This window comes from Marmota flaviventris, assembly GCF_047511675.1.
Source record: "Marmota flaviventris isolate mMarFla1 chromosome 17 unlocalized genomic scaffold, mMarFla1.hap1 SUPER_17_unloc_1, whole genome shotgun sequence".
Lineage (NCBI taxonomy): Eukaryota > Metazoa > Chordata > Mammalia > Rodentia > Sciuridae > Marmota > Marmota flaviventris.
Genome location: NW_027287693.1, coordinates 1,003,946 through 1,029,556, shown reverse-complemented (window position 1 = coordinate 1,029,556; position 25,611 = coordinate 1,003,946). Strand labels below are relative to the sequence as shown.

The 25,611-nt window shown below is 44.8% G+C and overlaps 2 long non-coding RNA genes across 5 annotated transcripts in view; one reads left to right on the top strand and one right to left on the bottom strand.

Annotated features, from left to right (window-relative positions):
- Positions 1-6,742, top strand: part of LOC139703717 (uncharacterized) — a 91,888-nt gene extending 85,146 nt beyond the window's left edge. The window contains exons 6-8 of one of the 4 annotated variants that reach the window (XR_011705816.1): positions 4,499-4,689; positions 5,309-5,359; positions 6,421-6,742. This is a non-coding gene — a long non-coding RNA (uncharacterized lncRNA). The remainder of the gene's footprint in view (positions 1-4,498; positions 4,690-5,308; positions 5,360-6,420) is intronic. The other 3 variants (XR_011705817.1, XR_011705818.1, XR_011705815.1) reach the window with 3 other exon arrangements.
- LOC139703711 (uncharacterized) overlaps positions 1-25,611 on the bottom strand; it is a 261,415-nt gene that overhangs the window by 189,737 nt on the left and 46,067 nt on the right. The gene's annotated exons all lie outside the window — the stretch shown is intronic.

Genomic DNA, 25,611 nt, shown 5'->3' with positions numbered 1-25,611 from the left:
TAAGCCAGGGCAGTCCCTGCCAGAACCTGGACTCTCCAGCCTTTGAACCCAAAGGTGCAGGATGCCAGCCTTGCCTGCCTTGAGTGTAGTAGTTGTCAAGTGCTTCACAGTCATTGCACAGGAGCATTGCTGGCACAGTCAGGCATTTCATTGAGATGAATCCAAACCAGGGGAACAGGTTTTTGAGCAGTATTGGATGTGGGAATATATAATGTGATTGGCTTTCTAGAAGGTAACCTCATCGCCATGGTTCCTGATGGGCACTGCTGAAAATACAGAACCATCCGGAGGACTGAAAATTTGATGAGTCATTCATTTATTTATTTTTATACCACATATTGAACCTGGGGTTCTTAACCACTAAGACACATCCTCAGACTTTTTTTTAAAAATATGTTTATTTAGAGACAGATTCTAGCTAAGTTGCTTCAGACCTCTCTAGTTTGCTGAGGCTAGTTTTGAACTCCATATTTTCCTGTCCCATCTTCCCCAATGCTTGGACTACGGGTGTGTGCCTCCAAGCCCTGCTGGGCCTTTCATTTTGGCCAGATCTGAGCCTCTTAGTACTTTTGTTAGGAAATGGCCAGGAGGAGGGAGAGTGGATCTTAAATGGATGGTTTGTTATTGTAAAGGGCTGGGGATTATAGTTTGAATTAATCTAACAGTCTTCTTAATATTGTCCTGAGCATTGAATTTACCCATATTGACCCTACCTCTCCCCCTGCCCAATGCCACTGTGGATCACTGAGGGTTCTCTATGGTCTGAGTTTAGCCACAACCCTTTTCTTGGTTACTTCTCATAATGACACACTCATGAACTGCATATCTTGACTGGTAACTAAAGCTTTCGTTGGTGCTTTCAAATATGAAACTATAAATTTGTTATCAAGTGACTTGTCTAGAAATCATTTTCTTCCAAATTGTTCCAAAGAGGTCAGACTGGAAGAGGACCTAGTCACTGGCCAGGCTGACCTTCTTCAGGTGTTCCAGCCCCTCAGTGATTTCCATCAGTTCCCCCTCTTTGTAAAATCATGCAATAGACTTGTGTTTGGGGAAGCAGCAGGCTTAGGATTGAAGCAGGAGTTCAACTGAGGTTTTCAGCAGGAGGCTATGATAGGAGTCCTCAGTGCTTCCCCAGTGAGCTTGCCTTTTAATAGCAGGTAACCCTGGGAATGGGACAGCTATCAACAACTAATAGATATCAGTACTCACATGAAACAGCTGATGTGCTGTGTTCACCAGCCTATTCTTTTTTTTTTTTTTTGATATTGTTTTTTAGTTGTCAATGGACCTTTATTTTATTTATTTATATGTGGTGCTGAAAATTGAGCCCAGTGCCTCACACATGCTAGGCAAGCACTCTACCACTGACCCAAACCCCAGCCCCATCAGCCTATTCTTTAAGAAGAAAGGATGTTCATAACCTGTTAGTGTCAGGAAAGCCAAAGGAGCACATGTACTAGTCTCTGGGGAGTAGTAGCCTTCTAGGGCAGGCTCCCTGACTGTGTGTTAATTAAGTGTCCTGGTCCATGTGGGCAAGATGAAAGTCAACCTCAGTGTGAACTGGGAAGCACAGAGCTGATGACCAAAGAGAGCTGTTCTTTGACACTGCATTTCCTTCATCTATCCTGTTTAGCATGAGGAAGATTTTTTTATCCTTGTGGAAATTGAGTTAATAGGTGGTAAATAAATATCTTAGTTGCTTGTGATGTGGCTGAGGAGCACTTTCAAGTGTTTAAAAAACTGGTTTCTGTATATCATTGTATAGCTAATTGCAATTCTTGTGAAACTTTCTCATAGGCTGTTTCTGGTTTTATTGGGATTTTTTTCAGCTGCATTGTGAATTGGATGAAGGACATTTTCCCTTCTTATAAATGGTTTTGTGGAATTTTGAGATTTGGGTTTTTATTCACATTTGAAGGGAATAAATCAACCAGCCTTAAGAACATGACATCTTTCTGATGGATAGAAGCAATTCAAGGAAGAATAAGGATGATGTCTTTTAGAAATGCTATAGGAATATTTGTTTGGGGGTCAATAAATAACATGCTTAGAGTTTAATAAATATTTTGTTATGTCATCGTAGTTTCTACATTTTTGTATTCTAGTAGAATTTTATCTAGTTTTAATATTTGTTTTTAAGCAGACATCTTTATCTTGAGAGATATCATTTAGTGTTACTTTTCAAAATTTGCAGCTGTGTAAATCCAGATGCTTGGTGAAGCTGCTCTAGTGTGAGGAAAGCCTCTCCTGTTAGGCCAGGAGCCTGTAAGGCACCATCAGCACATATGAAACCTGCTATGTATTATAAGCAACAGGAAATAGCACAGAAGCTGCAAGTGCATTTAGGTCATTTGGAAGTTGAATTCTTGTCATATCTTTACTTTGCTTAACATATCTTCTCCCCTTTAGTTCTTTCTTATAGTAATTTGAAGCTGATGAATTTACTGGTATTTTCAGGAGAGCATATACAATTAAAATATTTTTCAATTCAGTATCAGTTCAAAGAACTTAGCATCACCTGCCTCTCACCTTTGGTGGGAAGGTAATGAGCAGCCACTTAGCTCTGTGTGCACAAGGATGATGGTCCTGAGTCTCCTGGGATGGCTAACTAAATCTGGAAGTTCCTTAGGAGATGGAAAGACATCAGCTCCTCATGTTCCATTCAACAGTGAGCACAGGGCGCTCAGTGAACATGCATTCGGTTTGTGAGTGTCCCCTGCAGGGACTGGTCTCCTATTCCCTTTCCAGACCTCAAAGCTGAATTGTCTGTCCTTCTCTCTGCTCCAGTAGCCTCAGCTATTGAGTACTATTGCCTCTGAGATGCTTCTTGGTTCATACTACTGGGATCTTGCCTCCAAAGTTTAGTTGGAAGAATAGGAGGAAACTGTTGCTTTAAACTGCACACAAAACAAAAGGAAGTGGCTTTGCCTTTCCCTAAAGACATGGAGATAGAGAAGTCCGTTTCCGTGGTCGTGGCCATGCTATGGAACAAATTTTTGGCCATTCCACACCATCCTTGCTTCTTATATGTTTTGTGCATCAGTGAATTTTTTAGCCCTAGCATTTTCACCTATGGGAGGCATGTAGAAACGGAGGCACAGAAATGCCAGCACCTTGCCGTTTCATGGGGTCCTCAGGTCTCTGCCTGCTGCCCCACCAACTTTCCCCACAAACCTCTGGAATTTCAGCAGTGCCCTCTGCTGTGAGCCTGTGGAGCCAGACTAAGTTAGACTTCCCGTGACTCAAACTTGGAAGTGATACCCCATGAGGCTTGTTGATTTCTGTTTCTTAGAAACCAGATGCTGATGTGGATCCACTGAGAGAGGAGGGAGCTACAGGCTTTGGGCACAGGATGCTGTGGTGTTTGAAATCCCCTGTAGTGTACCCCATCATACGATCGGAAGAGACATTGGGGCAATTTGATTTCGCACAGGAATTAGAATTCTATGGCAAAGGGGAGGCTATCTCTGAAAATAACCCTCCAGTGGTGCAGAGTGGGGACCATGGCCAAGAGAGGAGCTGACTTTCCCTCTGTCACTGTGGGACTCAGGTCATGGTAAAGTTGGATGTCATCCTTTGTCCCTTAACTTGCTATGTCATGTTATCTGTATATTTGTGCATTAGAGACGCATGACTCCTGGATTAGGGTTTCTCAGGGAGTCCATGTATGTGTGGGCACATGTCCCTGATGACAACCTCTAAAGCAGATGCTAGAATGACCCCTGGGAACATGTTGAGAAGCTATGGAGGCCCTGCAAAGCACAATGACTTCCTCAGGGCCACACACATACCCACAAGAAGGGGAAGGGTCTCAACCAAGCTCTGTCTCCCCAAACCAAGGGAGCTGGCTACACCCGGGCCTGTCTGAGGGCCTGATCCAGGGTGTGTTGGTGTAACTGGGTCCACCTGTGCCTATGTCATGGGAAGACTGCAGCCCAGTGGGCCATTGGAACCATCTTGTGTAAGAAAGGGACTCAGCAAAGGACTTCCTGAGACAGTGACCTCACTTCCTTGGCCATGGAACTCACAGAACTTGGAACCCTGGTAGCTAGGCACTCACAGTCCACAAACAGTCCCAGTCTGCTCACTGGTGTTGAGACAGCAAGCCCAGAGCCATGAGTTCTTGTTGTCTACAGATCTGTGGGTGCTTAAGCCTCAGGGCTTTTCCTGAGTGTGGAGGTGCTGGATAGCTCTGTGTCCCAACGACTCTGGCAATTTTTCCCAAGGAGACCAGAAGTGAGACAGGACAGGGCACCACAGGTGTCCATAGTTTAACCCACATTCAGATTCCCCTTTCAAAAGTGCCAGATCTCACCAGGTTTGTGTGTATGTGTGTGTGTGTGTGTGTGTGTGTGTGTGTGTGTGTGTGTGTGTGATGTCTCCTGAGAATATGGAGGGAAAATATTTTGATTTCCCCTGACGTATGGCAGTGATTCCTTTTGCAAATGGCTACCGTTTTCCTGTTGAAATGTCCCTCTTTGATTGCCCATCCTAGGGAGAAGATGACCAAGGCTCATCAGTGGATGTGTCCTGTCTTGTGGAAACCCTCACAGTACTTCTCTGGGAGCTCGAGGATGGCCTGGTGCCTACCCTGCAGCAGGGTAACACCCCCTATGTCCATGGGGTTTTGTATTTGTACCAAGATTTGGCCAGTACCCAGAAGGCTCTGGAGCTGCTGGGTAAAAGGTGTGTATCACCTCCAAGCCCTGGCCCATGGCCATCTCCTGGCCTGGTGTTGGGAATGCCGGGCATCACTCTGAACCTCCGTCAGCTCTGAGGAAAGTAGGGTTTTTCAGAGGAGAACTCTGCCTGGGTGTTTAGAAATCCAAGTAGGATGAGCCCTAGGAGTGTTTGCCTCAGAGTGGTCCTGAGACACAGGCTGGCGATGGCTCTGGCCTTTCCCTGGGGGCCTGTCCCCTCCCTGAGAGGAAGTTCTCTGCCTCAGACCTCACTCTTCTGAGGCCTCATGAAAAGCAGTTTCCACATTTGGGAAGGAGTCTGTGGGTTGCATCTGGGAGGGTTCCAACCTGCCTGTAGACAGAACAGGGACCCCTGGGGTCAACTGAGAGGGTCCTGGCCCTGAGGTAGCCAGGCAGCAGGTGGTTGGGTTCATTCATGGCTCAAGTATATATGAAGCACCTACCTTTGGCAGGCACGTGGCTTATCATTTAGGAATCCGTGCAGACAAACTCTCCCAGCCCTCCTGAGCTCCCGTTATTGTCAGTAAGTTAGTCCAGTCCACGAGGCATCTCGACAGATGAGGGACACAGGATATTAGAGGTCACAGCCTCCTGGTATTCTCTAGGTATGGACGCCTCCAGCCATATGTTGAGGAGGAGTACCTTCAAGACAAGAAGTGAGTGGTCTTTGGGCCAAGAGGGAGGGCTGCTGTCTCGAGAGTGGTCACTTGGGGGGCTGTTGTAGAGGATGGCTGGGCAGACCTCAGGGTCTACCCTGTTGTTTCCCAGCAGAGGACAGAGGTCTGGGGCTTACTCTGTAGAAGGAACAAAGCAAGCTGTGGTGGGATTCTGGGTACCCAAGGAAGAGAGGCGTGGCTGGAGCCCAGAGCCAGGCCCTGTGAGGATCCCTCTCCAGCACAGCCAATCCCAGCCTGGATTGCCCATGCTTTTTTGTATAGAGACTGGACAGAAAGTGAGGGGAGAATCCTACCCACACATGTGCCTCACAGTTTTGCCCCCTTTGCTCTGCTGCATGTGACCTGCTTGGACACTCTCTGGGAAGCTCCCCATGCAGGGGGCCTTGGGAGGTTCCAGCTGAAGGAGAGGCCCTTTACATCATTATCTTCCAGTTGGTACAGGTGGTGACCCAAGCTGCCATCCCATTCTTTCAAAGTCAGCCATCTTCCCTGGCAGCTACATAAAATTCACACACACACAAATGCCAGAGGCAGGGGGTCAAGAAACGATTAGACCAGAAGCCTCCACTTCTCCTAGAATGTTTTCTCGCTGCCCTAGTTCGAAAGTCCTTGAGGGCACCTCCCACGTGTGAGCACCTGCGCATTGTGCCAGATGCCCCACCACAGCTATCCGCCTCCTCCCACTAAAACTGTCTATTTTATTTTTTGTGATGGTGGTTTTTTTTTTAAATGTCTGGGATGGCATTGTAAGTATTTTAGTAACAAACATTTATGTTGACACAATCGTGCTCAATCCATTCACCAGGCTGTGCCACCCCCAGCACTGAGTAGCTGAAGATGGAGCCCCCTTAGAGCACAGGGGTCCTGTGGGGCCCCTGTGCATGGAGCCGAGATGACTGCCTAAAGGGTGGTGAGGATTTCAGGGCATTTTATCCCCTACTGTGTTCTGTGACGTTAACTAGGTTAGATGTCATGTGACACTACAAACCCTCTTCATATAAGACAGCAAACTTAATATGTGTCTTCTTATTGCTCCACAGATCATGACTCACCTTCTTCTCATTCCCTAAGAAACAATACTGAAGTTAGACCAGTTAATTACTCTGTAATGGACTGAACAGTTGGAATAGAAGGAAGAGTTCCATGTTTTGCATTCCAAATAGAAAGCTGTGCCTTGGGCTGGGCTGTAGCTCAGTGGCAGAGTGCTTGCCTAGAATGTATGAGGCACTGAGTTCAATCCTTAGCACTACAAAAAAAAAAAAAAAAACTAAACAAAGAAAGGCATGCTGTTGATCTAAAACTATTAAAAAAAGAAAGAAAGAAGGAAAGAAAGGATAGAAAAAAAAAAGCTGTGCCTCTTGAATAGTTAGTCCCATTGAGAATGCAAGGGAAATGTTCATAAAGAAAATTAAAGTGCTGCTCCAGGGCATATGTGAATGATAAGAAAGCAAAACAGCTGATAGGGATAAAGTTTTCATAGTCTGGAGAACAGATGAAACAAGCCACGTTCCCTTAAGCCAAAACTGCATCCAGATAAGGCCAAAACATTAGATTTGTCTGATGCCAAGAGAAGGGAGAAAGCTCCAGAAGAAGTCTGAAGGTGGCAGAATTTGGTTCATGATGTTGGAGGCAAGAGGCCCATCTCCATATAAGACAAGTGCAGGGTGAAGCAGCAAGTGCTGATGTAGAAGCTACAGCAAGTCATGAAGAAGATCTTGCTAAGCTATCTGATGAAGACGCGATATGGTTGAGTTTCTCGGTGTCCCCCAAAAGCTCATGGGTGAGACAATGCAAGAAGGTTTAGAGGGGAAATGATCCTGTTATGAGAGCCTAAAGCCAATTAGTGAATTAATCCCCTGGCAGGATGAACAGGTGGCACAGATAAAATGGGGTGCCCACACCCTCCCCAAGCCTGGAGGTGTAGGCGCCACCTGTGGAGGAGTCCAGTTGCAGTGTGGAAGCGAACAGCAGCCATCCTCAACGTTCCACATTAGGGTTCCACATTGGAGGTTCCCAGGAACCAGCGGCATCCCTCTGTGGGCAGGGCATTCATCAGGGAGCCTGGGCACCCTAAGGCCCTTTGGGGAGTCCAGTTGAATCGGTGGCTGCATGGAAATAGGCGTCCAAATAGGAGCATCCTCATCCATTGGCGGTGGCGGGAGTCTGCTTCCAGTGCAGTGGAGGTGTTGGCAGCATTGCTGGTGGCCAGGTCGGGACTCCAGTGGCCACAGTGTGGAGCGCTGGCTGTGACGACAGTGACAGCGTAGGGCAGCGGGCCTCAGAGTCAGAGGGCGACCAGAGGATGGGGTGCCCTGTGCTGTGGCTTCCCCAGGCCACTTGTCTTGCTCCTGGCAGGGCCTGCCTGCTCGGGAAGCAGGACACGGCAGGCGGCGGTACCCACACAGCCTCTGAGGACCTTATGCTGCCCACGCAGGGGGCGCCTGGCACCGGCCCTGAGCCCCCCGGGTGGCAGCTCGCCCCACCCCGGGTTCGCCCTGCCCCTCCCTGGGTTGCGGCCTCTGCGGGAGGAGTAGGCCCGCTGCCAGCCGGGGCAGCCTTTGGAGAGGACACCCACCCTCCCCAGCGACATCTCTCCTGGGCTGTGGCCACTGAGAGCAGAGGCAGTGGGGGGTGGGGCTACAAATCCTCCCCCTCAAAGCGCATCCCTGGGGCGGGACAAGGGTGGAGGGCATAGATGGCAGAGGGATACCCAAGACGTGCCGTCCTTGGTCTTGGTCTTCTGCCACCCTTAGACACAGAAATGTACTTAAAAAAATTAATTAGCTCTAATTAGTTGTACATAACAGCAGAATTCACTTTGGTTCATTGTACAGAAATGGAGCACAGCTTTTCATTTCTCTGGTAGAACACGATGTAGAGTTGCACCATATGTGCAGTCCTGCATGTACCTAGGGTAATGATATCCGTCTCGTTCCAACCTCTTTCCTACCCCATGACCATCCCTCCTATCCTTCCCCTTTGCCCCAAGTTCCTCCATTCTTCCCTTGCCCCCCTCATTATGGATCAGCATCCACTTATCAGGGAGAACATTCAGCCTGTTGTTTTTGAGGATTAGCTTTTTTCACTTACATAATATTCTCCAACTCCATCCACTTACCTGCAAGTGTCATAATTTTATTCTCTTTTAAAGCTGATTCCATTGTGCACATATACCACATTTTCTTTATCGATTTAGCTCTTGAAGGACTTCTAGGTTGGTTCCACAGTTTACCTACTGTGACTTGAGCTGCTATAAACATTGATGTGGCTGCATCACTCTAGTATGCTGATTTTAAGTCTTTTGGGTATAGATTGAGGAGTGGAATTTCTGGATCAAATGGAGGTTCCATTCCATGTTTTTTGAGGAAGCTCCATACTTCTTTCCAGAGTAGTTGCACCAATTTGCAATGCCACTAGCAATGTATGAGTATACCTTTCCCCCCCCCCCCCACATTCTCAGCAACACTTATTGTTGCTTGTATTCTTGTTAATTGCCATTCTGGCTGGAGTAAGATGGTCTTAGAGTAGTTTTGATTTGCATTTCTCTAATTTCTGGTGAAGTTGAACATATTTTCATATATTTGTTGATCGACTGTGTATCTTCTTCTGTGAAGTGTCTGTCCATTTCCTTAGCCCATTTATTGATTGGGTTATTTATTCTTTGGGTATTGAAGTTTTTGAGTTTTTTATATATCCTGGAAATTAGGGTTTTATCTAATGTGTGTGTAGTAAAGATGTTCTCCCACTCTGTGAGCTCTCTCTTCATATTATTGTTTCCTTTGCTGAGAAGAAGCTTTTAAGTTTGAATCCATCCCATTATTAATTCTTGATTTTATTTCTTAAGTACAGGGTCTCTGGTCTATTTCCTAGGTCCTTGATCTACTTTGAGTTTTGTGCAAGGTGAGAGATCACGGTTTAATTTCAGTCTGCTACATATGGATTTACAGTTTCCCCAGCACCATTGTTGAAGAGGCTATCGTTTAGCTAATGTATGTTTTCGGCACCTTTGGCAAGAATTAGATAACTACATTTATGTGGGTTTTTCTCTGTATCTTCTATTTTGGACCATTGGTCTACATGTGTATTTTGGTGCCAATAGCATGCCATTTTTGTTACTACAGATCTGTAGTATAGTTTAAGGTTTGATATTGTGATGTCTCCTACTTCACTCTTCTTGCTAAGGATTGCTTTGTCAATAAGGATTTCTCTGTGTCTATTTTTCCAAATGAATTTCATGATTACTTTTTCTATTTCTATGAGGAATGTTATTGGGATTTTAATTGGAATCACATTAAATCTGTATAAGGTTTTTGATAGTGTGGCCATTTTGACAATATTAATTCCATGAGGGAGGAATTGGAATCAGGTACCTGCTCAAAAGGGGACGGATCCGATAGCCATGCCCACCTCAAAATGGCAAGGAATGCTTTTCAAGATGTAGTCGGTGTGCTTCCAGAGCCGGGGTGTCTGGTGATGTCAGGGGAACCGATGGCCTTGTGCTGTGGGGAGGTAGCAGCTGAGTGACCTGCGTGGGAGTGGAGCGGAGTCTCGGTGGTCTGCAGATGTGTTGGTAGGTGGTTCTGCTAAGGCGCTGGCCAAGTGTTAAGTGAACTGCAACTTTGGCTTTGGGTCCTGCTCAGACACTGAGGCCCGGAGTCCTGAGCGAGGTCACAGCGCTGGTCATTTCTGTAGAGAGAAGCTGTACAGGGGCCTCTAACACTCTCAAGAGATGCAGAATTCTACTAGGAGAGATCTGGGTCACAGAGCAACACAGATGCTGCTTCCCTCTGGTCCGCCATCTTGAAAGTCTTTTCAATTTCTTTCTTTAGTTTTCATTGTATAGGTCTTTCATCTCTTTTGTTAAATTTATACCCAAATATTTCATTTTTGAGGCTATTGTGAATGGGATAGTTTTCCTAATTTCTCTTTCAGAGGGTTCATCACTAATAGATAGAAATGCATTTGATTTATGGATATTGATTTCATATCCTGTGACATTGCTGAATTTGTTAATATTAGAAGTTTTCTGGTGGAGTTTTTTTGGATCCTCTATGTGTAGAATCATGTCATCAGCAAATAGTGATAGTTTGAGTTCTTCTTCCCCTATTCCTATCCCTTTAATTTCTTTCATCTACAGCTCTGTCCTGTAGTCTAAGCTGTAGTGGAGTTTAAACAGCAGTATAGTTTAAACTCTGGCTAGAGTATCAGGGACTATGTAGAGTAGAAGGTGAGAGAGGGCATCCTTGTCCTGTTCCAGTTCTGAGAGGAAATGCTTCCAATCAGAAATGCACTTTGAGGATGAAGAGGTCCTAGTTCCTCTGCTCTCTCCCCCCACAGCCCAGGTGGGATGTCTCTTAGGAAGGTGGGGGTCCTCTCCCAAGGCTGCCCCACCTGGCAGATGGCCTAGTTCCCCTGCAGAGGCCACATCGGGGATGGGGCGAGCAGCCACCCGGCGGGCTCATGGCCAGTGCCAGGCGAGGCAGGTGTGGGCAGCCTAAGGTCCTCAGCAGCTGCCTGGGTATTGCCACCCCCCTCGTGCAGCTTCCTGAACAGGCCGCTCAGCCAGGACCAAGACCCAGGGCCTGGAACAGCCACTGCAGAGGCCATTCCAGCCTCTCGTCACCCTTCCACTCTGAGGCTCACTGCCCTGCGCCCTCGCTGCCGCCGCCAGCCTGGAGCTCTTCACTGTAGCCACCGGACTCCCCACATGGTCGCCAGATGCCACTGCAGCAGGATTCCTGTTACCCCAGCAGGATGAAGATGCTCACCACTGGACGCCTCTGTGTCCTCAGCCCCGTTTCCAGACTCTACTGGTGCTGCCGCCACCGTGCAGCAACCAAACTCCCAAACCCCAGCTGGACTATGATGCTGCCCACCAAGGGCCCAACGTCAATGCCCTTCACCCCCCGCCATGATGCCTGACTCCAGTGCCCCATGCCAGCTCCCGGATGAAGCTGCATGTTGTTGCTGCCACCACCAGACTCCATCATGGACGCAAGACAGCGATACGCAGCACTGGATGCCCACTTCACCCACTGCAGCCAGACTCCTGTGGCACTGCAGGACAGAAATGATCATGGCAACATCCCTCTGTTGTCACCACAGCAGCTTCTGGACTCTTCTGCTGCCACCGCCACTGTGAGTATGCAGCAAGGGATCTCCCAAACTGCAGCTGGATGCCAACACCTCAGCTGTTGCCACCCCAACGCCAACTCTCAACTCCGGACCTCCCTCGCCTGATGCCCTACGCCTGAAGCAGCTACATGTTGCTGCTGCTGCCACCAGATGCTACCACTCCATGAGGCCTCTTCAGTGATTCCATCCCAAAGATGCTGCTGTGCTGCCCAAGACCACAGAAGCTCGGAAGTTGGGTAGTCTCCATCGCAGTCGCCTCATCGGTGCCCACCGGTTGCTTCCTGCCTTTCCTCCCCCAGGACCACCCACCAGTCCTTCTGGGCCCTTGAGCAGGAGTTGTGCTGACTCAGGGAACTCATCCAAGGAAAACAAGTGAGTACTTTAAACAAAGGTTGCAGTCCTCACAGCAGGCAGTGGGCGGGGCTAGGTGGGTCCAGCCTCCTGGTGAGGGGGCAAGGGTGGAGCTACTGGCCTCCTCTGGACCTTGACCCTGTGGGGCAAGCTGGAGAGGGATCTCTGGCTGCTCTGGGAGTCCAGCCTGGAAGCAGCTTCCTAACTCACCCTCACACTCCTCTCTGAAGGGGACTCTGGATTCCAGAGAAAGCCATCTGGGCTCTTGGGCTCTGGGCAGTGGTATGAGCCAGACTGGACAGACTCCACCCACCTGGACTAGGGGAAAAGCCCCCTCTTGGGAAAATACCCTCCTAGATCTACCAAACTTAGCCTGACATTGACTTCTTCCATGAGATTATCAAGAAAGGAAAAATATGTTACCTAGTTTTGTCTTGCAAAGGGTAGTGTGGGGAGAGGTAAAGGCATCAGAGTTGGTAGAGCTGAATTCACATCCCATTTAACTGGGTGACCTTGTCCAGGGTCCAGAACTAGGTACAACCTTGGTTTTGCATCTGGTAAAACAATGATGGTGAGGATGATAAGCTATCACCATCTGTCATAGCTGGAGACCTCATGCGTGGTTCATAAATCTGACTATTCCAATAACTTAAGAAAATGACAAAGAAAGCACACAACCACACAGAAGTACCTTTTCAATAATCCGGGGGTGGCTCTGTGAATGCAAGGGCCCATGGAAAGACATAGAGCCACTGGAATTCTTTATTCTTACATAGGAGACACACAAGGGGAGTTTCCATAGAATATTTTATCCCAAAAAGGGCAAAGGGGTCGGAATACAAGGGAACAGATGAGTGTAACTCAACCCCAGTGGGTGATGCCTACACCTGGAGCCATGCCTTGTTATCTGAGCTGGGGTGACGCCCACATTACTGCAACCTGGCACTGCCCTGCCAGACTGAATGCAGTAATTGTTCAGAACCCGGTGCATCAGGGCTTAAAGGCGTCTGCATCCAAGGCAGCTCCCGACAATAAGCCATGGGCAAATCAAGTTGTTCTGCACTACCTCACCCTGGGAGCCAGGTAGGCATTCAGCAATATTTCCGTGCAGAAATATATTCTCAGACTAAAGGTGACACACCTAGAAGTGCACCTTTGGATGACAACTGACTTGTGAGGTAGGGAGTTCAAATTTATGTCATGTTTTTAGAGGAAATAATAATATATGGAAGGTCATAAACCAAAGCATGAAATGTTGGGTCAAGCTCATGGAATTAAAAGCTCTTTTCAAATTTATTTAATGTTACATTGAGATAAATCTATGTAGTTCAAGCCTCCCGGGATATCCCCGACTTCTGCTGCACACACAGGGAGCAGTGTCCACAACTTTTTTACTCCTCTTTACATTATCACCAAATGTATGTGTTTGTGTGTATACACACACACACACACACATACACATATATATACTCGCACACATATACATGATGTATTATGTAATATTTTGTTCTTTTTGGTTTGTTTTTAGACTGTCTGTAATAGAATCTCATATACATTCTTTTGCTCCCCTTCAGCTGACCATCAGGAAGAAGGAAACACCAGAGAAGCTTGAGGATCAGAAGGACACTAGCCCTGCTCTGGTCACCCTGGAAGCTGGCTAGCCTGCACACACCAAAGTTGACGAAACAGTAGCCCTGCTTCAGCCACTTGAGGGCTGGCTGATCAATGCAAGGAGGAAAATAAACTAAGCAACAGGACAAATGGACTGTTTCATCCTGTAAGAGGGCTCTCATACTGTGGTGCATTGCCACCCCTTACTTCTGTCATATACACAGTCCTTTCCTTGGTCTTTACTACAGGACTGGCAACCACCAAACACATAGCTAACTCATAATGTGGGGCGGGGCAAGGGAAGATGGGAGGGACTTTGGATTGGGCAGAGGGGAGTGTGGGAGGGGCGGGGATATGGGAGTGGGAAGGATGGTGGAATGAGGTGGATTGTATTAATCTATGTACATGTATGATTGCAGGAATGGGGTGACTGTGCACTGTGTCTAACCAAGAAATGAAAAGTTGCCTCCATTTGTGTTTAATAGTCAAAATTTATTCTGCTGTTATATATAACTAATTGAAAAAGATTCATAAAGGTCTAAGGCTTAAAAGGAAGTTTAGACACTTTAATGGTCATAAAAATATGTATACTTTTCTTATATAAAATTTAAACTTATTAATTAAATTAAAAAAAAAAACAAAAAAAAACTAGCACATGTACTAGTTCAAACCTGAAAGGGCATTAAGGCTTGGGAACCAAGCTCACTCTTTGGAGGATGGTTTTTCTATTCTTGGTGGATTGAAAAGTTTAATTGACATAGTATGGATTATGCTATTGTTTTATTGCTTTCATATTTGTCTCCCCTTTACAATGAAACTATTTGGTCAACTATAGAAGCAGCTGTTAGAGAGAGAGGGGGGGCGGGAGGAGGGAAACACGGAGGGAGAAATTAAGATTATGGCATTATATAAAATTTTAAGCCTAGAAGATGATGTTTTTTGATTTAAAGGGTTAAATAATGAGCATAGAGAGGGTAACGATGTATCACAAATACTCCAAATACTCCAAATGATGTAGTGTCCAAAAGATCCCCACCTTAATTGTAACATATAAGCCTTTCTCCTAGTAAACAAGATTTTTTTTTTTTTTTTTTTTTTTTTTTTTTTTTGAAGTCAACAGGATTTCTAGAGAGCTCATTGTGGTTTAGCTCCTCTTTATTGTAAAGGTCAGGTTTCTCTTTCTTGTAAAAGTTAGGTCTGCAGGGCTGGGGTTGTGGCTCAGTGTTAGAACACTTACCTAGCAGGTGTGAGGCACTGGGTTTGATTCTTACACCACATAAAAATAAAATAAGGTATTGTGCCCATCTACAACTTAAAAAAAAGTTATGTCAGCAATCAAACTTGTTGATGTACAAAAGTTACTCTTTCTCTTTTCTTAGTAAAATCTTGTGAAACCTCTGTCCAATCTAAGAACATGGAAGAAAAAGTAACTATTATGTTAGCCATTGTGTTGTGTAACCATTCACTGAGTAGAAATCCCAGAGAACTTCCATACCTGGGGTCCAGGGATTTTTTGGCATTAGCCCCTCTGGATTACACCAGCTTAAATAAACCTTGTTCCTGCACATTTCTCAAGTGTCCAGCCTCCTCTGTCCTACATCAATACCTGCTTGAAATGCTAGAATGTCCCCATTCTTGAAGGACACTCAGAGACAGTCTCTCTGGCTCTGCCACAGTATGAATTCTATCCAAAGATATTAATCACAAAAAACTAAAGGGAGATTACACTATAGTGACCTCCTGGGGGGAGATTCAGTGTTGCATGATGAAACTTGTATACATATATTGAATTGCTATGATATACCCTGTAAAGTATAGAAATGATACATCTGAATAAACATGTTTTGTGAGAAATTGAATGTCATGTTTGCATTTGGGGTTGTTTCTAATATTATGCTGTAATAATATTTAATGATGTGATTACATTTTTTTAAATCTGAAAATAAATCCTAATTTTGTACAGTAACATTGTTAGTAAAGGGGATATTTTGGTGATTAGAATTTTTGCTTTCCTGTTAAAGCTAACTTGTTGAATTAAAGCTTTGCAGCAGACACCAACCCATTTGAACCTCAGTCTGGTGAAGCCACAGCGCGGTGCCTGACCAGGGAAGTGCCCATGTGTGCCTGGTTCTTTGCCACCTAGTAGATAGGAGCCCTGACCCAGGGGGGTGGGACCTGCATTCCTGCCCCCTTACTTTCTCTTGTGGGGGCACCTTGACTGCTGTGCTCTGCTTTAATCTCTCATCTGTGAGAATATTTGTCCAATGTGCCATGGGGCTGTTGAAGATCCGTGATGAAATTTATGAAGTTTAACGAAGTCTGGCTGGTCTATAGCTGAGGAGTGGCGCACCCTGCCAAAGCTGCCTATGTGACTGCCCTCTACCTGCTTTCCTGTGTGGTCCCTGTGGAAGGCAGGGGCACTCCTGTTCATCTGCCATGCAGCCTGCCAGTTTCAAAGGGTGAGAGATGTTAAGCAGCAGTGAATTGTGAGAAATGAAATGCAAGCCAATATCAGGGCAAGGTCATGGGTTTTCCTTAAGTTACTTTTAAGGTTTTCTTTAAATTAATTTTAAGGCAAGTGGGTACTCAGATAATGCAGGAAAACAACAAGTATACAAATAAAGAGAACAAAAGGAGCCAAATAAGAAATACATCAAAGGTTTAATGGGGGCTATTCCTAACTCTTGACAGGGTCAGTTGAGGTCATTGTAAAGCTAGAATTGATGGACACAGGTGTCCCAATTCTCACATTAACATAGGATTGACTCGTAAATAACACTCCCCTCCCTAGGTGGACACCATGACAGTTCTGGAAAGGACCAACTAGAGCCCAAAACTCTACCACCTGACATGAAGGAGTTGAACCCTGATTGTCAAATAGTGCTGAAGGTGGACCCCAGCTCTCAGGGCACCCCTAAAACACCAATCCATTTGGAGACAGCATTGTTCCATTTGTCATTCTCGGCTGGGAGAAGACCCACTCAGGAGTGCTCTTTGTTTGAGCCTTACTCTACTTTTACGTATAATGAAGCTCTCCTGCATGGCTTTTTGAGTCTGTAATTTCTCTTTTTTTGGAACAGAAACACTGAGGTTTGGAGCTTCAACTCCCCACTCTCCTGGAGTCCCTTGTCAACCCTAGCAACCTGCATCTTGGTGTACCATTGCAGTAAGATGAGTTCCTTGTTTGGAGCTAAAGTTTTATGGCAATAAACAAGGCATCCTATGAATCCATGAGTGGTGATAGCAGCAGAAGCTTTATGAATAGGGAAAGAACATTTACATTTGGAATTTGTATTTACTCCTGTGAACCACCATGTTTCTGCTAGTGTTTGTGAGCAACTCTGCCATCTCCAGGACTCTGTGTCAGCTTGTTATCAGCAGGAGGAACATGCACCAGTGGAGTAGCTAGGTCAATCCAGGTAGGAAGGAGCCCATGTTCTGCCCAGGCATACACTTCCTTTCAGAAATGTGGGGTGATAACGGGATTCCAGAATGTGGGTCCCCAGTTCTAGACCATACTTCCAATGGGAACTTAAAAATCTCTTCACACAGAAATCATTAGGCTCAAATGGTTTCACCAGCAAGTTTTATCAAACGTCTAAGGAGCAAATAATTTCATTCTTACACAAAATTCTCCAGGGTACTGAAAAAGGACATTCCTTATTTCACATGAACATTAGGCCACTCTAATAAACATGGGTGCAAAATTCTTCACTAAACATTAGCAAATCAAGTGCAGTGTAGCAAATGTGTTTTTTATCACTGGTCTCAGAAATGCTATACATAATTGTATCAAGGGGAAAATACATACACACATATATTTATCTGAGAATGAAAGATTTAATATGTGAAAATCAATGTGATCCTCCATCTCAATAGAGTGAAGGAGGAACATGATATGATTTTCTCACTAGAGGCAGAAGAGCACTCATGCTAAGTGACATGCAGGGCATTAGAATAAAGAGCTACTTCCCTTTTCTGTTCCAGAGCAGCTTCAAAAGTGCTAACCACTCTTTTGTAAGGCTGGTGGATATTTTAGGGATGCAGGTTGGGCAGTATGAAGGGTTCATTCTTACAAATCTATACTAAATCGATATCACTTTGACATCTGTTTAATCTGTTCACATAACTTGGAGGGAATCTGGTGATGTAACAAAATGTAGAAAAAAGAAATGCTTTGGAAAGGAGAGGGGGAGCTAGTCCTGGGTAGGCATCGGCATCCACATTTTGAACTGCTACAGCCCATCAGTCCCCCTGACTATCTTCAGCCTTGGCCTTTGGACGGGGCCAGCCCAGCAGCATGGGCAGGTGGGCAGGTCGACAGGGCACTGAGGCCAGGAGAATCTTCTCGAAGAAGAAGAACTTGGTCACAGGTCTCCATGGACAGGAGCAAGGCAGAGAAGAACCAAGACAGTTTCTTCTCCAATGCAAATCCCAGCAGCCACTTCCTCTCAGGCTTCTCAGACCAGATCTTAATTGGAATCCTCTCTTTGCTGAATCCATGGGAACCCACAGACTTCATTTGGGGCAGGCTGCAAGCTGGGCTGAGGCATAAATCTGAGCTCTGGGACACACATTGGTACTATTTCCTGGGCAGGGATGGCAGTGTCCCCTCTGTTACCCAAGGAAGGACTATGGTCCCTGTGGGGCAACAAGTTCCAGACAGGAGTGGGGTCTCTGTAAGCTCTTTACACATCAACTTTGCTCAATTTATCTTAACCCTAAATTAAAGAATATATTTAACTCCTTAAAAAAAAAGGGAAGTTCTCTTCTAAGTACCTGGAGAAGACCAGGGAGGCTGTGGTATTTGGTCCAGTGAGACTGTTGGCTTCAGAATCCTGCCCTGAGTTTCACTGGGGCCATAGGATGGAAGTGAAGATGTCAAAGGCCAGAAGAAACCCTAATATACACTTCCTAAGTAACAGAGTGCTTAAGTTGTTTTTCCAGAATCCACTTAAAGAAAATTTATAACCAGCTATTCAAAAATGGACCTATGCAGAAAAGCCAGCCCCATCAGCCAGTGACTTTTTTGAGGTTTAAAGCTTAACTTCCCTGCTACCCCACAGAACTTGATAACTACCTGGAAAAGAAATATACAACCTGTGAAGAGGCAGGATGACCATCTAGGCCTGTGCCCCAAACCCTAACTTTTCCCCTTCTCGCCACCCAGCCAACAAACACCTTCTCCCTTTCTATAAATTCCACTAATCCCAACTGATCCCAGAGGCAGATCTGAACTTACTGCTCTGACTTCTTGCTGGCTGACCTCACAATAAGCCTCATTCTTTTTGCAAAAACCGATGCCATAGTATTGGCCTCTGTGTGCCTATGTAGCGAGCCTTTGGGCTGGCATCATTAGGAACACCCTCCAGTGCCCCAGGGATAAGATTGCCTCTCTGCTCCCAAGATTCCCACAGTTGGTGTGTTGGGACAAAGGAGATTAAGTGCTCAGGAAATTGTCCCAGCTCCTTGGCCTCCTCAGAGCCCCACCTTCTCCCACCAGGTTCTGGTCAGGTTCTGAATTTGCCAGACACTGGGAGAATGGGAAGAGAGAAAAATCCCTTCCATCAGGTCTGTAGCTTCCAGAGCTTTCCTCTCCAGCCTGGGAATCTGTATGTGCAATGGTAGCTTCCACTGACACTCTGGGCTGTGAAGGCCTGGGGAACACTGGGACAGAGAGGACTAGGATGCTAGGCAAGAGGGTTGGGGCAGATGTCCTACTTTCATGGGTCAGAATCAGTCAAAAGGAACCAGGATCCAGACCTAGGCATTTTGAGGTGATGCCAAGGCAGGAGCTGATCAAAATTCTGCTTAGGGAAGTCCTGAGGCTAGGGGTTGCTCTGTCAGGACTTGTGTTCTGAGTCCCCATGGGTTCCTTGTAGCTGTAGGCTCTTGGATTCCTGCAGGAGCACTAGACATTGTGATGTGTAGTCTAATTTTAGGAGCCAGAGAAGACAACTGAATTCAATTTCTGGGTGCATAGGTGCAGCCTAAATCCTTTCCCAGACCTAATAATACTCCCCTAGTTCAGAAACATGAAGACTCTGAGTACATAGGACCGACTGTGGACACGGCTGCAAGGGTCTGCGTGAGGACACGGAATTGTCACTCTGAGTACAAGAAAGCTGTGCTCCAGATGATGGTGCATACGTCTTTAGCTTGAAACTTGTCACAGCTGCCCTATGTGACAGCTTTGGAACACACAGACAGCTCCAGCACACCTGAACTAGACCTCCTGCAGTTTGGTCCCCCATTGGTTGACCCATGACTGTTTGAAAAGCAGTTCTTCTTTCTATTATAGGTGTGGGAAATTATTTCAGGTAATGCAGCAGCTGCTGGGCTGCATACCCCACTGTGAGGAAAAAGGGTCTAAAATAGTTCCTTTCCCCTAAAAATGGTTGGATCCCAAATCTACAGACTCAGAATCTGCATTGCAACAAGATCTCTCGGGTGACTGATATGCACTCTTGAGAAGGGCTGGCTAGGTGCAGCCTTTCCTGGATCCGGGCTGTTAACCTGGTGTACACCTGGGTGGGGGAGATATCGAAGTTGACTGAGTCAAAATGGCATCCCTTGTGTAAACCCTAACAACAGAAACAAAAAGTAAATGCAGCTGGGAGATTTCGAAGGAAGCCTTCTTAGGCGAGTTTGCCTGGTAGTAACCACCACAGAAGACTCTGCCAGAACCTGAGACCTGACAAGGCCACCACAATCTCATTCGAAAAGTACTTCTGCCAGGATGCCTGCTCAGCCACCATCTGTGCCACCTCAGACTGGAGCTGTCCTTGTTATTAATCATTTGTGATCAAAGATTATTATTTCAAAATGTTTGATATAATCCTCATTTTGTATTTAAAAGCTTCACCTTCCCTCAACCTCTTTGAATATGCTCATAGTTTGCCATGGTACAAGTACTCCCACTGCTATACTTTGTTATTCCCAAATAAATATTATTTTTCTTTTTTCTTTTTGGTACCAGGCATTGAACTCAGGGACACTTGACCACTGAGCCACATCCCCAATGTTATTTTGTATTTAGAGAGAGGGTTTCACTGAGTTACTTAGCAACTCGCTTTTGCTGAGGCTGACTTTGAACTCATGATCCTCCTGCCTCAGCTTCCTGAGCTGCTGGGATTACAGGTATGCACCACCACACCTGGCCCCTACAACAAAATCATTATTCTTTAAGTGTTGAGAGCCACAGCCCAAGGGGCCCCAGCAAACTTCTAGCTGCCAATTGATTGGCTCCTCTGTGGTGATGCTCATTGGGTTGTTTCCCCGCCCTTTCAGACCACGGAGCTGCTCATTGGGGGACTTTTTTTGGCTCTGCCCATGCGACCCAGCCAATTGGTCTCAAGAGCAGGAGGAGTGGGGGAGGTTGAGAGGCTTGTGGGAAGCTGGTGGTGGCAGTTGGGCTCTGAAGGTTTTCCTGAAGAGCTGTGTGGTTTGGTGTGTGTGTTCTAAAAATAAAGTTTGTTTCTTTTGACAAGTGGCTCCTGAATTGTGCCCAGCCAGACTGAGGCATTTGAGAATCTTTCTGTCTCTGATTTCTATAAGATTGATACCTGTTTTGAATGATACTCTTCAATGTTCTCCATAAATTTAGGTGGTTGCTCCTTTCCCAGAAAGCACCTGAAGCCCAGACAGAAGGGCATCATCTAGGAACCCATCTGCATGGGTCCTTTCAGGTCAGCCTCACCATCAGGGGTTGGCTTGCAGGCACAGTTCCAATGCCACAACTATAATGTGAAAATTCAATTTTTTTTCTCTTTTACTTCTAGATCCTCAAGCTAGGCAGGGTGACCAGAGGAAGGTAAAGAGAAGTCCTCCCCTCCAGGTCTCACACAGCAACAGTAACTGCATGTACATGGGAAAGGATTACCCCTATTTTAGGGTCTTTCAGGTGGAGTTACTTTCTGTTGGGTATACCAATCAACTCTGATGGCAAAGAAAGCTGCGCTGTATAGCACAAAGCTGGGATTAAAACAGAGCTCTACAGAGGGACTTCTTATCTATCTTGGTCACCCTAGGCAGCAGTCAGCTATGGAACTTTCCATTAGTCCGTAGAAGCCTAGGCTATTGGCCAAGGCCTAATCACTTGGACCAAAGCAATAATAAAAAGCCCACCCTACATATGGTAGTATACATTTTAAGGCAACGAGGATAAAAATGCCAGTGAACATGCGGAGGAAATTTAGAAACTGCCTCTCACTAGCCTCCCCAGCCCAGCTAGAGGCCTCCTCACCAATATATGTCTTAATTGTTCCAGAGCAGTTGTATCCTCTGGGATCACTCAGGCATTATGGATAGTGCGTAGTCCCAAAGAAAGTAACACATAGCAGCCCCATTTCAGCAATCTCACTGAGTTTGGGGTTCCTTCTTCTGAAACAATGCTTCTCAAATTCTAATGTGTGATGTGCATATGAATATATGGCAATCTTACTAACATTCTGATCCAGAACATCTGGTGGTGGAGTGCTTGCCTGGCGTGGGTGAGGCCCTGGGATTAATCCTCAGCACTGCATATAACTAACTAACTAAATAAATAAATAAATAAATAGATAAATAAATAAAAGATCCGTCAACAACTAAAAACATTAAAAAAAGAGAAGAAGGTCTGGATTTTGCCTTGAGATTCTGCAATTTAATGTCTCTCCCAGTGATGCAGATGCTGCTGGTTCACAGGCTACATTTTGAGTAGTGAGGCTCTACCAAGTGCCAAGGAATTTAGGGCTTTCAAAATATTAACTATACAGTCTGAGGTGAGGCCAGGCCTCAATTAGCCAAACCTAGAAAGATATTAACACTCCCAAGACAACTCACTGAATCCCAGCTGAGTGCCAGTGATTTTAGCCAGACCAAGCCTTGATTTAACCCTCCCTCATTTAAGGTCTTTAGTACACATTGCCATGCTTGTTCCCCAGGATCTGCCAATGCACACTGATGATGTGTGCAACTTTTTAATGTACAGACTACCTCCTTGCAGATGGCTTTTGCTTCTGCATCTGGGCTACTTGGGATCTAACTTCCTTGTGTGTGCTGGGGATTGAACCTGGGACCCTGGGCATGCTATGTGTGCACTCTACCATTGAGCTATAGCCCCAGTCCCCAGGGTCTAACTCTTATTATGAGGTAAGGCTCTGAGTTCTGAGGAGGATCAATACCAGGTTATGAGACATCTGGCCTAAATGTAGAGTCACTCAGTCAATGGAAGGCCAGTCCCCTTAGGCACAAGTGTGGCTTCCTATTTAAAGATGTTCAGGGAACCAAAGTTCTCAGCATCTGCCCAAATGTCCTTATTCCAGGCCTCAAGGTCCCACTGCTTCCACATCAGTGTCCTTCCCTTGGAGTTAGTGACCTGGTATTGTCGTAAATTTAATTGACATAAAACTCAGCAGTATTTACATTCAGGTCCTTGGCTTGGTACTCAGCCCTATCTGCCCTGCGACTAGAGGAGATGAGGGGTTCCTTCAAGACTGACACCAAGGCATTCTGGTTCCATGGAAGTTCTCAGCTGGATAGTTGCACCTTTGATCTCAATTTGTTTTTCACTGGATTTGTTTCTTAGAGCTCTCAGAAAAAGTTCAAGAATCTTTATAATTTATATTGTTGCCATAGAAACCAAACGTTGCAGTCACTTGAACTCCAAGAAACTTGCCTTCCATCTTCAGTTCATTCTGATGGTAATTGGTGTGATCTGATGCCACCACATAGGTGTGTAAACTGCTAACAAATGATGTAAAAGGAATCTACCAAAGTCATATAGACCTCTTCCTGGAGGGAAGAGGAGAGAAATTGGATGTGAAAGAAGGCAGTGGAATTCCATTTAAGATGCAATGTTTTATGACTTTTATTTTTTTTAAAAAAGTTTGAAGGCAATATGAAAACAGCATTTATAAATTCTATATGGTAAAGATTTATTATGATATGATTGCATTTTCCATTTTTTTTTTCAAATTTTGACATACTTCATTCCCAACACAGAACTATATAACATTATGATATTGAAGGGTTTATCCAAGGATTCAGGTTGATCGAAAAATGAGAAAGGAATTCATAAAACCACTACAACAAGTAAAATACACATAGCAAAATCACTTCAAAATTGCTACATGGTACAGAACCCAAACTCATAAAAAGCAAAAGGTGTCTTTTTCTCCCTCTGGCACCTATTTGTATTTCCCAAAACACTTCCTAGTCTTTTAGGTATACTTCCAAAGACACTTAATGCATTTACAAGTGCAAACATATATCAAGTCTATAAGCATAAAATGGATATTATTGGGCATGTTGCATGTTCACTATACAATATACCTTAAAGATGATCCCACATTAATACATATACAAATCCCCCTTTTATGGCTTCTTAGTATTGATTTGTCATAATCTATTAGGCACTCTGGGTAGTTATTTACTATTTTGCTACTTTCTGTTACTAGAAATCAAGTGAAATTCCATACTTCTCTATAGAAGTCATTTTACCCATATTTGAGTATCTATACAGAATAAATTCCCCAAAGAGAAATTACTAGGTAAAGGGATATATACATTTAAATTTCTGACAACCACTGCCAGATTGTTCTCTACAGAAGTGGTATTAATTTCTAAAAAAAAATATGAAGATGCTTTTCTTCCTGTCAAGTAGTATGCTATCATTCTTAATTATTTTGTCAATTGGTATTTCTGCCATCATGAATGACTGTCTCCATATGTTTAGGAACTATTCTAAATTCCTTTTCCACCTGTCATTTTCTTTGCCCATTTTTCTTTTCAGGATCTTAGAATTTTTCTCTTCCATTTATAGGGATATTTTTTGTTTTGGGGTGGTACTGGGGAATGGGACCCAGAGGCACTCTACCCCTGGGCTAGATTCCCCAGCCCTTTTAATTTTGAGACATAGTCTCACTGATTTTTCCAGGCTGGCCTTGAACCTGGGATCCTCCTGCCTCAGCTTTCTGAGTCACAGGGACTGCAGGCATGTACCACTGCCCCCAGCTTAAGAAGTTTAAAATCAACAAGGAATTAACTATTTGTGACACTTGCTGCTGATATTTTCCCAGTGCATTGCTTCTTGCACTTTTTAATGGTATTTTTTCCTACAAAGATAATTTTCTACTTGAAATAGTTATTATTTCCTATTCTAGTTTCTGGTGGGAGCCACAGACTTTTCCTATGCTGAAATTCTGGAGCAAGAGGTTAGTAATATATTCCAACTTAGCTGTAATTCATTCCATAATCACCTAAGTCCGTGTTTTCTTGTGAATGTGTCTGAAAAAAAATATTTTTGGGGGGTACCAGGGATGGAACTCATGAGCACTTGACCACTGAGATGCATCTCCAGCACTATTTTGTATTTCATTTAGAGACAAGGTCTCATTGAGTTGCTTTGTGCCTCAATTTGGCTGAGGCTGACTTTGAACTCAAGATCCTCTTGTGTGAGCCTCCTGAGCTGCAGGGATTATAAGCGTGTGCCACTGCGCCTGGCTGTGTCTAAAATTCTTCAAAGTAAAGTTCTTAATATTGTAACTAGCTGCCAGAAATGAACCAATTGTAGCTTTAAGTTTATACTCTTACAATGAGAAATTTAGGTTTCCTTATTAGGAAATAAAAAGGTCTTATTATTCTTAATAGAAAATTAACTGAATTTTTTAGTTACTGTCTCTGAAAAAAAATGTGGATTTATTTGCCTTTAAATATTGGGAGAGTTTCCTAGAGACCCAGGACAAATGAGGGATTCACGTTTTGTAGTAGTGGCCTTTCAAAAAATAAGGATATTAAATTTACTCTATAATTTCATTGATTATTAAATTAAGTGGAAAACAAAATATAACCTTTGAGTTCAGTACATTCATTCCCCTTTAGTCTTCAATCATCTTAAACAAACAGTGCTTCCCTAGAGGACTGTGGCAATCTTTTCTTTTTTTTAATTGTTTCTTTTTAGTTATACCGGCAGCAGAATTCATTTCGATTCTAGTTAGAATCCCATTGTTATGGAGGTGGGATTCACTGTGCTGTCTTTATATTTGTACATGGGAAATTATGTCAGATTCATTCCACTGTCTTTCCTTTTCCTGTCCTCCCTTCTTTTCCCCCCATTCCACATTGCCTAATCCACTGAACTTCTATTCTTCCCC